We start from the raw sequence: 12678 nt of genomic DNA, 5'->3' as shown, positions 1-12678 counted from the left end.
CCACCTGCTCCTAGTTTGTATGTTCATATGTGTAACTGAGAGCAACATCTGCACAGTAATTCTATGTTCCACCATAGGATGCAAAGTTAACATCCTCGCTGATGGGAATGAACAAGAAATTGGTGAATTAACGGGAGGAGAGCTTCCATTTGCCATGCTATCATTCTCACTGTAAAAACACAAAAATCTTACCCCTCATCGAATGAGGTATAATCAGGTTTTTAACAGTATATTAAATCCTAATTACTTTAAAAAGATACAAAAGTCTGAGAACACGCACGAACAGACTCAAAAATAGCTTCTTCCCTGCTGTTACCAGACTCCTAAACGACTCTCTTATGGACTGACCTGATTAATACTACACTCTTGTATGCTTCACCCGATGCTATGTTATGTAGTTATATTGTGTACCTTGTGTTGCCCTATTATGTATTTTCTTTTATTTCCTTTTCTTCTCATGTACTTAATGATCTGATGAGCTGCTCGCAGAAAAATACTTTTCACTGTACCTCGGTACACGTGACAATAAACAAATCCAATCCAATCCAATCCAAACAACCTCTCTTGCCTTGAAAAAGTAATTTTATATTTGTGAAATGTCAGATTTCTCCATTCCATGATAAGAATTCAAGAGATCTTTAAAATAATACAATTTAATTGAAAAAAAATTGCATATGGAATTTCAATTTTGACCTTACTTCAATGTGTATGCCCCAATCTTTATTTTGCTTTCTGTATAATTATTTAAAGGGAAGTTAATAAAAAAACCTTTTTGCTACTTCTTGGTTTGCTGTTGTGAGAGTCCTTTGATGTGAATGAATACGTAGCCTAGTCATTGAAATCACTTTCATTTATTGCGATTCCTGTGGGGAACCATAAACCAAAATAAATAATTTGGCAAATAACCTCCAAATGAAGAAATTGCCTGTAATATCCCACACAGGACCTACGGGGTGGGAATGCACGTCTTCCCCGTACTCTTTGTGGAGTACGAGCTCCCCCGCCAGGGGCAGGGTATCTCTATTAACCCATTTATATAAGGTAAGGCACTGACCACAGAGGAACCCGGTAGGGATCTGCCGAGTAGTGTACATATTGTTTGTGTAACTAAAACTTTGTTCTCTGTGTCCTTATTAAACTGGCGATGAGGAGTAAACTGGTTTGCTGTCGGCACTGCGACCCACTCAGCTAAGCCACCTCTCTGATTTTCTGGACCCAGGTTTGGATTTCTTTGATTTGCCATGCCTCTGTTTGGGTGGTTAGATGCATTTGATGTTCGTGTTGAAGACTGGAACCAGTACGCTGAATGAATTCGATATTTCTTCTGGTCAACAGTATCACAGACAATGAGCCAGATGACATACTGTTGACAGTTTACGGAGCACACACGTTCGGGAATCCAGAGGCTCACGTACACGGGGGCGCCAGTCATTCAACCAGCTTGTAGCACAACATTTTAGCCCAATCCTGTTGATAATCGTTCAAAGATATCAGTTTAATGCGGTGGAGAGGTCTACCAGTGAGTCCGTCACCGAGTTTGTATCTTGATTACGGGAGATAGTCGAGTTTTGTAACTATGGAACTCTTTCGTCCAATTTGCTCCGTGATCGCTTGGTCTACAGTATCAATAATATGGAATCTCAGAAAAGGCTTTTGGGCGAAGTCTCCCTAACTTTTCAGCAGGTGCTGCAGGTCTCCCTTACCCAAGAAAACATGGAATGCAGCATCCAGGGATGGAGGTGAATTGTTTGGGGCATCAGCCCTCATGTGGTATCCTCGCAGCCCGGACCGAATGCCGCTGTGACTGGCCTCTGGTGAAGAGCCGGCTGCCGAGTCATGCAACATCTTGGACTCAGCTGAATGTGATTCCGGCCCGTGTGCGACTTTTGGCAGGTGGTCTAGGTGCACCCGCAGGCAGCATGAGGGCCAACACTCCAGGCACCCCGGCGCCAGCCCCGGGGCCAGGCCTTGCATCTGGATGACCCAGAAGAGGCCGAGGATGAGGCTGAAATGCAGCTGAACTGCTTGGCAGCGCCCCGTGTGGCCCCTATTCGTGTTCGATACAAGTGAAATGTCAAATGCTCAAGATGGAGCTGGACAGAGGAGCAGCTGTTTCTGTAGTGGCGCAGAGCTCTTTTGATTTTATCAAATGAGGTGTGTATACTTTGTCATTGTCTGGCAAGACAGCTAGTTTGGCCACTTTTACAGGGGAATGACTGAATATCGTGGGGTCCACCCTCACTCTGGTGGTTTAAAGGAGCCAATCAGTGCACCTTCCCCTCATTGTTGTGTAGGGAAATGGCCCTAGTCTGTTGAGCCACGATTGGCTGCACCAGCTGCAGTTGGATTGGTAACATATCTCCAAGTGGAGTCTGGCAGTTTGTGTACGGTACTGAGTAAATTCTTGGAGGTTTTCCAGCCTGATTTGGGTAGCATTAAAGAGGCCATGTCCAAAGTCCATGTGGACCCGGAAGCCCAGCTCTGATATTTTTGTGCCCACCTGGTTCCCTATGCCATAGTGGAGAAGGTTGAGACCGAACATTGGCATTTAGAAAGTTTGGGCATCATTTGGACTGTGCATTTACCTGTTTGGGCGGCGCATGCGGCCCACATAATGAATCCAGATAAGACAGTCTGCCTCTGTGGTGAGAACCAATTGACAGTGAACAAGGCTTTGAGGCCTTCACAGGGCATCGAGAATTTGTATGCAACATTAACCGGTAGCCATATAGTCACAAAATTGGACATGAGCAACGCTTATCTACTGATGGAGCTCAATAAATCCTCATGGAAATACGTCACGATTAATACGCCTAAGGGACTCTATGAGTACCCAGCTCCTCTACAGAGTATCCTTGGCATGCGCAGTCTTCCATCACGTCATGGAGAACATCTTGCGTGGGTTGCTGCGCATTGCGGTTTACTTAGATGATGCGTTAGTCACAGGGGCTGGCGAACAAGAACATTTGCAGATCTTCAAGTCGGTGTTGAAGCAATTTCCCGAATAGGGAGGGTCCCAGAAGACTGGAAAATGGCTAATTTAACACTCCTGTTTAAGAAAAGAGGGAGGCAGAAGATGGGAAATTATAGGCCTGTTAGCCTGACTTCGGTCATTGATAAGATTTTAGAGTCCATTATTAAGGATGGGATGGTGGGGTACTTAAAAGTGTATGGTAAAATAGGACTGAGTCAGCACAGCTTCGGCAAGGGGAGGTCATGCCTGACAGATCTGTTAGAATTCTTTGAGGAGGCAACGACAAAATTAGACAAAGAAGAGTCAGTGGACGTGATCTATTTGGATTTCCAGAAGGCCTTTAGCAAGGTGCCGTACAGGAGGCTGCCAAATAAGATAAGTTCCCATGGTGTTAGGGACAAGGTATTGTATGGAGGATTGGCAGACTGGCAGAAGGCAGAGAGTGGGAATAAAGGGATCTTTTTCAGGATGGCAGCCAGTGACTAGTGGTGTTCCATAGGGGTCAGTGTTGGGACCCCAACTATTCACGATATACGTTAACGATCTGGAAGAAGTAACTGAAGGCACTGTTGCTAAGTTTTCAGATGATACAAAGATATATAGAGGGACAGGTACTGTTGAGGAAGCAGGGAGGCTGCAGAGGATTTGTACAGACTAGGAGAGTGGGCAAATACATGCCAAATGGAATACAATGTGGAAAAGTGTGAGGTTATGCACTTTGGTAGGAATAATAGAGGCAGAGATTATTTTCTAAATGTGGAAAGGCTTTGGGAAATCTGAAGCACAAAAGGATTTAGGAGTCCTAGTTCAGGATTCTTTTCAGGTTAACGTGCAGATTTAGTTGATAGTTGGGAAGGCAAATGCAACGTTAGTATTTATATTGAGAGGGCTAGAATACAAGAGCAAGGATGTATTACTGAGCCTGTATAAGGCTCTGGTCAGACCCCATAATGTATATTGTGAGCATTGGGCCCCTTATCTAAGGAAGGATGTGTTGGCCTTCGAGGGGGTCCAGAGGAGGTTCACAAGAATGATCCTGGGAATGAAGGGCTTGTCATATGAGGAGCAGTTGAGGACTCTGAGTCTGTACTTGATGGAGTTTAGAAGGATTAGGGAGGTGTTACTCAAACTTACTGTACACTGAGAGGCCTAGGCAGATTGGATGTGGAGAAGATGTTTCCACTAGTAGGAGAGACTAGAAGCCGAGGGCACAGCCTCAGGCTGAAGGGACGATCCTTTGAAACTGAGATGAGAAGGAATTTCTTCAGCCAGAGGGTGGTGAATCTGTGGAACTCATTGCCACAGAAGGCTGCGGAGGCCAAGTCACTGAGTGCCTGTAAGACAGAGATAGATAGGTTCTTGATTGATAAGGGGATCAGGGGTTATGGGGAGAAGGCAGGAGAATGGGGATGAGAAACACATCAGCCATTATAGAATGGTGGAGCAGACTCGATGGGCCAACTTCTGCTCCTACATATTATGATCTTATGGTCTTATTGCATAGCATATGGAGTGAAGTTTTACAAGTCATCCAGTTGCAATTTAACCCAAACTATTTGTGTATTTTGAATTATTTTTGACACACTAAGTTATTTTTCAGCCTAAAGGTGAACATCCTGCCCTAACTCATTCCAATGTCTGTAAATTATCCCAGAAAGTCCAGCAGATCAATCTTCTATTTTTGAAGGAGCAATATTGTTGGTCAAATTCTGTTATCACCAAAAGCTTGCTGCTGATGGCACCAATCACCTGCAAAATTGGATGATGCAAGAGAGCAGAGTTCATTTTGGCTATCCTCCACACAGAAAAAAGACAAACTGATTGACTTCTTTGGAATCAAACGAGATTACATTAAAATTTCCTAATCTGAGAAAATGTTATGTCATTCAAATCACATCGACCTACCAATGTCCTTCTGTAAATTCTGTTATTGTGTGACAAATATCTCCACAACCTCTTCAACTAAATTAACCTTTTCTCTTTGACGCCCAACATAAGATCTGTATGGAACTCGGACATTAGATACTGACAGCTCTGATTTCAGCCGCTGTCAGACAAGCTTCTCAAATAAAACTTTGGCTCCAAATTAGATCATAGTTTGCACTGAGAAATCCTAGCTGCTTGAAGGAGGACTTGATTTTTACTGCTATTTTCCCACATTGCTTAAATTTTCAAAACACAATCATGTAGTACATTGCAGTGGGAGGTACTCATTAAAAAGAGGAATGTCAGAGTGGAGGAATGGAACATTTTCTCCTTTTTTCGCACCTGCTCGCCAGACCTTCCAGCTCAGGTGTACTACAGGGTCAGAAATAAGACAGACAATTGTTTGTGCTGTTGGCTTTTGATGTCATGGCATCATAATGATAAAAGACTGATTATGAAAGGAATTAATAATAAAGACGGTGTTTACGCTGCAGTTGAGGGATCTGTCGGTTGGGTTTGGTGTTCTCACTTTCATTTTTTCTATGTTTTCATTCACATTGCAAGTTTTGAATTGCAGAAAAGCTGACGCCATTTCATTGCGACAGCAAAATGGATCTTTGTACAACATGGGCGCATACTGGAAAATCAGGAGCAATGTGCCTGTAATATTTCAATGCATAGTCACCCTTTAACCCATGCGAGAAATTAGAACTAAGATGGGGAAATCTTAACCATTCACTGTATTTCAATAAACTGTTCATGAATCACAGGCAGGGGTAAATACATACCAAAATGTTTTCCTACCCAAAGAGACAGAAACAGAATCAAACTTTATTGCTCATCATTTAAGACGAGATGTAATAGGATTTCATTTTTATTTAAAACCATCAATGATTCAGCCTTGACTTGTGAGATCACTTTACATCAATGATACTACCCTGTGATAATCCCTGTAGAATGTGAAATAGTTAAAAAGACAATAAAATGCCTGTTCAGGGGAGAGATACCATATAGTTTGGAAGCTTTAGCAATGAGAAGCATGCTTGCAGAAATATGATCAGATAAAACCTGACTAGAAATCTGGTTACTTGAATGAGCTCAACAAACTAGGTGTGGTCAGCGGCAAACATCTACAAGTGGATCGCAATTGTACAGGATCAGAAAAATACCAACTAATGGCCGAAGGAGGGATATAATTCACTTCACCTCAAGATGAGAAAATGCCCATTTTCTCCATAACCTGCGAATGAAATCACATCCAGAAATCACCCATTTCAAAATGATACACTTGCATGATTTCACTAGTGGGTTACTAGTTCCATCGAACAAGCATTAGTCCACCTTTCATTCAAAGCAAAATATCATTCATTTTGGGATTTAAATTGATGGAGGGTGGGGGTGGAATTAACATTTGTGTCCATACCATGAGATACTGGCCCATAACCTCCATGTTCCAGGGTGGAGGTGCTAGGGCCCACAAAGGACCTCAGGTAAGAATTGCACGGCAATGGCCCAGACATTTCAAAATTCTGTTGGGTATTGTGAGCCATCTGAAACTCCAATTTAAATTGTAAACTTCAGATGATTCCAACTGTTTTACAGTATTAGTCCCCATAGACAGCAGACTTAAAAACACTTCTAACTTCTGAATAACTATAGTATTGACCCCACCTGTGACCTCCCCCCATGGGACCCACTCCAGCCTCTCCCCTGACTATACCCCCTCCTCCTGAACTACACCTCCATCCACAACTACCTTCAGAACTTGTAACTACTCTCCACATCCCCCACTGACTACCCAAGTCCCCCCTGACCATATTACATCCCCACTGACCACCCTACCCACCCCCCACTGAAATCTCCCAATGACCACCTGAACCACCCAACGTACCACCTGACCCTCCTACTGACCATCACCCACTGACCACCTAATCTCCCCACTTCTCCAAGTGGCTGTACCTTTAAACCCTATTGCTTTACGGCAGCGAGTGCCATAAAAGGGGCGTGTCTTCCTTACTGACACAAGGGGCGGGATTCTCCGGCCGTGTTCGGCCGGCGCCTAGAGAATCATGCCCAAGGTCAATGGATTTTTCCATTCTACACGGCTCGCTCGTAGCGTTCCTGCTACGGGCGGAGGGGGAGAATCCAGCCTAAGGCCTCAGGAACCCGCTGCGCCACACCTTTCACACCCTGTAAAGTCAGGCAACGGCGATGTCTAGAGCCTTGCCTTCCTATAGCTACCTCCTTGACCCATTAACACTTTGAAAGAAATATGATATGCTGCAATATTTACATCTCTTAATGATTCCTTTCAGAGATGGATATCTGGAATATTATCGTTGGACTTGTTCAGTGTAATTGAACCAGTTTAATTCATTGCATTGACTTTTAATTAAATATCAATGAGAAATCAATATATTTCCCTTTTGCATTTTCGTAAAACCTTTGTTCAAGAATTTTTGGTGCGTTGGTTTTATTATTTGAAAACGTTGCCTTTGTTTTGTATCGCTGACTCCTTTCTAACGGGTATTCTTGTTATTTCGTTTTAAAAAGAGGAAGTGATAAAATCACTTTTGAGATGCTCTGTATCAAACTCTGAGTCAGTTTATTGTTGTTCCTTTATGAAATGAAATAAATAACCTTTTATTTAAAGAAAAGTCAGAAGGTCAGGCAAGAAAGGTGCGGCTACATTTCAGGGCAAGTAACCAGGAGCAAAGTGGCAATCTGACTGTGATTAACAATCCCCAGAAGCTAAGACCACTGCCTCAACAAGGGGCTGGTTTAGCACAGTGGGCAAAACAGCTGGCTTGTAATGCAGAACAAGGCAGCAGCGCAGGTTCAATTCCCGTACAGTCCTCCCTGAACAGGTGCCGGAATGTGGTGACTAGGGGCTTTTTACAGTAACTTCATTGAAGCCTATTTGTGACAATAAGCTATTATTATTAACAGTGTGCTATAGTTAGTTCTTGAAACAGTAGGTTTAGTACGTTCAGAATACAAAACTCCATGTTCAGTGGGTTTTTCCATTTTGAACCAAATGTCCGAGATCGACCAAGATTCCTCACAACTACCTGAGCATTTATTCCACTCCTGGTCTTCTAAATATCTCCCAATATCCAAGTGGCCCATTGATTAGGCTAAATTAAATGTCAATACCAGATGGCTTAATTCTGCCGACTGCCTGTACCAAACCAAACCATTTTAACGCTGTTATAACTTAAATTAAATTAAAATGTAATTAATTGCTATGGTTCACCGTTTGTCTGAATCAAACAAAATAAAACTGTGAGTCTTAAATGGGATGTAGCTGGTTCACCTGGGTTATTAAGCACCAGGGCATTTTTAAATTTGGAGCCAAATGAAAGCTCTATCTTACCACAAAAACAAATTCTGTTCGCCATCATTGAACTTCCCTCTGAAATTACACTCAAACTGAACTCAGGTTGTTAAGATAAAGATCTCCTTTTCTAATTGGCTGTAAAGTTGTTAGGTGAATTGAAATGACCCAGTTCCTGCTGAGTATAAAATTCTTCACAAATTGCTGGCCTCAGTAAGGAAAGCCCCATGAATGGTTGGTGTGGGAAACTAAACAGGAATGCATAATGCTGTTCAAAAGTTCCAACTGATGGACATTTTGAGAGCAAAGTAGCATACTGCCTAAACTATCTCCAAAAATGCTTAAAGCTGACACTGTTTAGAGAGATGTCGATAGACCTGAAAACAAAGAATAAAAATTGATAGATATTTACTGGTTTGTGGGATGTACTGTTACTAATGGCCTAGGGTGGTATCACTTATTGTTTTTGTTTATATAAATTACTTAAATATAAGTACAAGGGAAACCAGGAAGAATGTAAGAATCCATCGGTGAGGTGAATTTGCTGGGTTCCTGAATCATTGACAGCAAGGACTTTCAATTAAGATGGTTTATTGACGAGCTTAGAAGCCACTTCAATAGCTGTGCCATGTCTGCTCTCCCGGGGATAACTCCTACGCTCCTGCCAATCCCATATACCTCTCGGTCCACAGGTGGCATAGTGGAATGGGTAGTGCACTGAAATGTGCAGCAGTGCATTTTGGGAAAGCTAACAAAGGGAATTAAGGTGCAGGTGAATTTTTTCAAAAGCTCATTCTCAACATGTGGGCATAGATGGCATGGACAGCATTTATTGCCCATCCCTAATTGGCCTTAGACGTTGGAGGTGAGCCACCTTCTTGAATCATTGCAATCCATGAGGTGTAAGCGTTCCCACAATGTTGCGAGGTAGGCAGTGCCAGAACTTTGACACAATGAAGGAACGGCGATATATGTCCTCATCGGAATGGTATATAACTTGGGGATGTTGGAACTCCCATGTACCTGCTGATCTTGTAACTTTTAAGTGTCGAAGGTGTTACCAAACAAGTTGTGCTGAGTTATTGGGGTGTGTCCTATAAATACACGCAGCAGTATGCGGATGGTGGAAGAAGTGGATGGATTGGTACTGAACAAGTGATTTATTTACTCCTGGATAGGAGCTTCTTGAGCATTAGATCTCGACTCATCCAGAGAAACTATGAGTGTTCCATCATGCTCTTGACCTATCTTTAGGTGGCAGGGAGCCTTAGGGGATTTTGGAGTTGAGGAACATGCCGCAGAATACCAGCCTTTGATACATTCTAATAACCACGGCATTTCTGGAGCTGGCCAAGTGAAGCATGTGGTCAATGTGATTCCCAGGATGTTGATGCTGGGGAGCTTTGAGATGGTAATGCCATGGGGAGGTAGTTATGCTCTATCCTGTTGGAGAGGATCATTGGCAAAAATTATATCTTGCGGATCGTCTTGTCACTCAGAAGCCCAAGCTTGGATATTGTTGTTTTTGGATTTCGAAAGGCGCTGGACAAGATAAGGGCTCATTGGGTTAGGGATAATATATTAACAATGATAGAGAATTGCTGAAAATACAAAACACTAGGGAATAAATCTTTTTTTTTCAGTTTGGCAAGCTATTACTCGTGGGATGTCATAATTTTTCAGTACTCAGCTACTTACAATCCACATCAATGACTTTGAAAAATTTACCAAATGTGATGAATCCATGTTTTCTAACAATACAAAGTGAGGTGGGGAAGTCAACTGTGAGGAGCATACCAAAGGCAGGATTTTGTTGCAAGCTTCAGGACATTAATGGGCGACCAAATGGGCATCCTGAGGCTACACAGGCTGAGATTCAGACTGGGGAAACTATTTCCCCAGGGGAAGACTCCCAATTTGCCACCTCCAGGTCAACATCCTATTTAGGATGGTGGGCGGGCTCCCAATGTTGCTCGCGCAATCAGAGGGCTCGTAGCTTAGAGTCTCGGCAGCTCCACTGGATTAGGCAGGCACTGGTAAATTAGGTAAGAGGATGTGAAGGTGCATCAAAATGGAGGCACCCTCGGTGTGTCAAAAACAACTAAATCTTTGACAGAGTCAGCCCCTGCAGATTGGAGGGGGAAACCCTCCAGGTGGATTTTTGGGTGAGTGGGGATGGCCTTTGCTTCTGCCTACTGGCTCTAATGCACTCCCCTCCCCGCCCCCACCACCACCCACTCAGCCGCAGGTAGGCTGCCTCCATAGAGCTGGCAGAGGGTTACTCAACCATTGGCAAAATGCCAGCAGGCCTGAAGAATCAGCTTCAATTGTGGCCTTAATTATTTTACTGGGCTTCCCGTATCCGTTCAACATGTATCCATAATCTGGCCCACCCCTGGAAATCCTCTCCGTTAGCAGGAATGCTAAGGGAAGGCATCCAAATGTGGTTCCCTGCTATTTTCCTGACCAATTCCCACCTCGTAGCTTTAAACCCTGGGACCGGGAAAATTCTGGCTAAAGAGAGGGCGAATGAATATAGATGGGATGAGTGAGTCGGCAAGATGGTGGCAAATGGCTATGGTAGGTAGAATTTTTTTAAAAGGATGTTTTAAAACTATTTTGAGGAAACTACTATTTAAAGCTATTCAAGGGAAACTTGGTGCCCAATATCAAACTCACCGTTAAGAATTAGGTACAGGCAGCGCTGATGACCCGAGTTCGAATCCCGGCCCTGGGTCACTGTCTGTGTGGAGTTTGCACATTCTCCCCGTGTCTGCATGGGTTTCACCCCACAACCCAAAAGGATGTGTAGGTTTGGTGGATTGGCCACGCTAAATTGCCCCTTAATTGGGAAAAAAAAAAAATTGGGTACTCTAAATTTATAGAAAAATATGTTTTAAAAAAATAAGTAGGTACAGCATGCAATTAGGAAGACAAATGGTATATTGGCCTTTGTTGTATGGGCGTTGGCATGTAAGAATAATTAGCAGCAACAGCCTGCCCCTCACAGACCTGCAGCTACAGGAGAGAGGGGTAATCAGAGGAGTCAGCTCACAGGAAGCCATTCGGCATCCAGGCTGCTCTGCCATAGGATACGCTTTCTTGGTGTACTGAAACACCACTGTTTCAAGAGGGTCCAGATCTTATTTCAGCTTGTGGCAGATAATCAGAGCCTGCTGGAATAAGACCTGTGACCAAACATGAAACTGGTTGGATTCTGGGACAAGGAGCAGAATGCAACAAATTGATAGAATTGAGTGCACGCGCATACACTCTGTTTCTTGCTTTTGTGATGTTTTCCTAGATCTAATACCTCATGTTACCACTAGCTGTCAAACTCATCACTGCCCTAAATGTCTTTGCCTGGAGATGCTTCCAAGGGCTCTGCTGGGGATATTTGCAGACGGGGCTCACAGATGCATAAGATCAGTGACTGATGGTTTATGTGACATGGTTGTCAACTTTGCCACCAATAACGCTGTCATGATATGCAGACATGCAGATAATTATATACAGACATGCACAGACAGGCAGCTAATGAACACAGAGAACAGGACATGACCAATGAGCAGGCAGGACACTCAGGGGTGGTATCTCACTATAAAAGGCACGAGGCACTCAAACTCCACCTCTTTCCACTGATGAACATCTACAGAGTAAGTCAGGGTGTGTGTACAGTATCACACCTCCAGCACATGGCTAAGAGCTAGTCTGGTTCAGTCAGACAGAGTAACCGCACTTAGGTTAGCAGAGAGTCGAATCATAGAGAACTGTGCTAACTGTGCTACTTGTTCAATAAATCAGATTGAACTAACTTCAAGGTCTGGAGTATCTTTTGGTTAAAGCTGCATCCAGTTGCAGCCTGTGTTATCCCAGAGTACACATGCTACCAGGAGACTGCTTAATCTAGGTGGTTTACCTCAGTCTGTTCCGTGACGACCAGTGAATGTATCCCGGTACCATGGAGAAGATTCAGGCTCCTCACCAGCTCAGGACCTCTGGCAATCTCAGTGCCAACTGGCGGACATTCAAGCAAAAGTTTCTGCTGTACTTCGAAGCTTCAGACCTCGTGGGTGCGTCTGATGCAAGGAAGATCGCGCTTCTCCTCTCAACAGCGGGTGATCAAGCCATCAAACTCCAACTCTTTTCATTTCACCGAAGTCCAGGACAAGACAAAGTTTCAGACCATCCTGGACAAGTTTGACAGTCACTGTGAAGTGGACACCAATGAAATCTTTGAGCGCTACATATTCAAACAGCGTCTACAAGGTAAAGATGAATCTTTCAACTCCTTCTCAACTAACCTCCGCCTGCTAGTGCTGTCCTTCAACTTTGGTGATATTGCTGACTCCATGATCAGAGACCAAATAGTTTTTGGAGTTCACTCGGATCCTCTGAGAGAGCAGCTACTGAAAATCAAGCATATGACCCTGCCAGTCGC

This window comes from Scyliorhinus torazame, chromosome 4 (genome assembly GCF_047496885.1).
Source record: "Scyliorhinus torazame isolate Kashiwa2021f chromosome 4, sScyTor2.1, whole genome shotgun sequence".
Taxonomy (NCBI): Eukaryota; Metazoa; Chordata; class Chondrichthyes; order Carcharhiniformes; family Scyliorhinidae; genus Scyliorhinus; species Scyliorhinus torazame.
The sequence above is the reverse complement of the archived record's forward strand: the minus strand, read 5'-3'. Positions refer to the sequence as shown.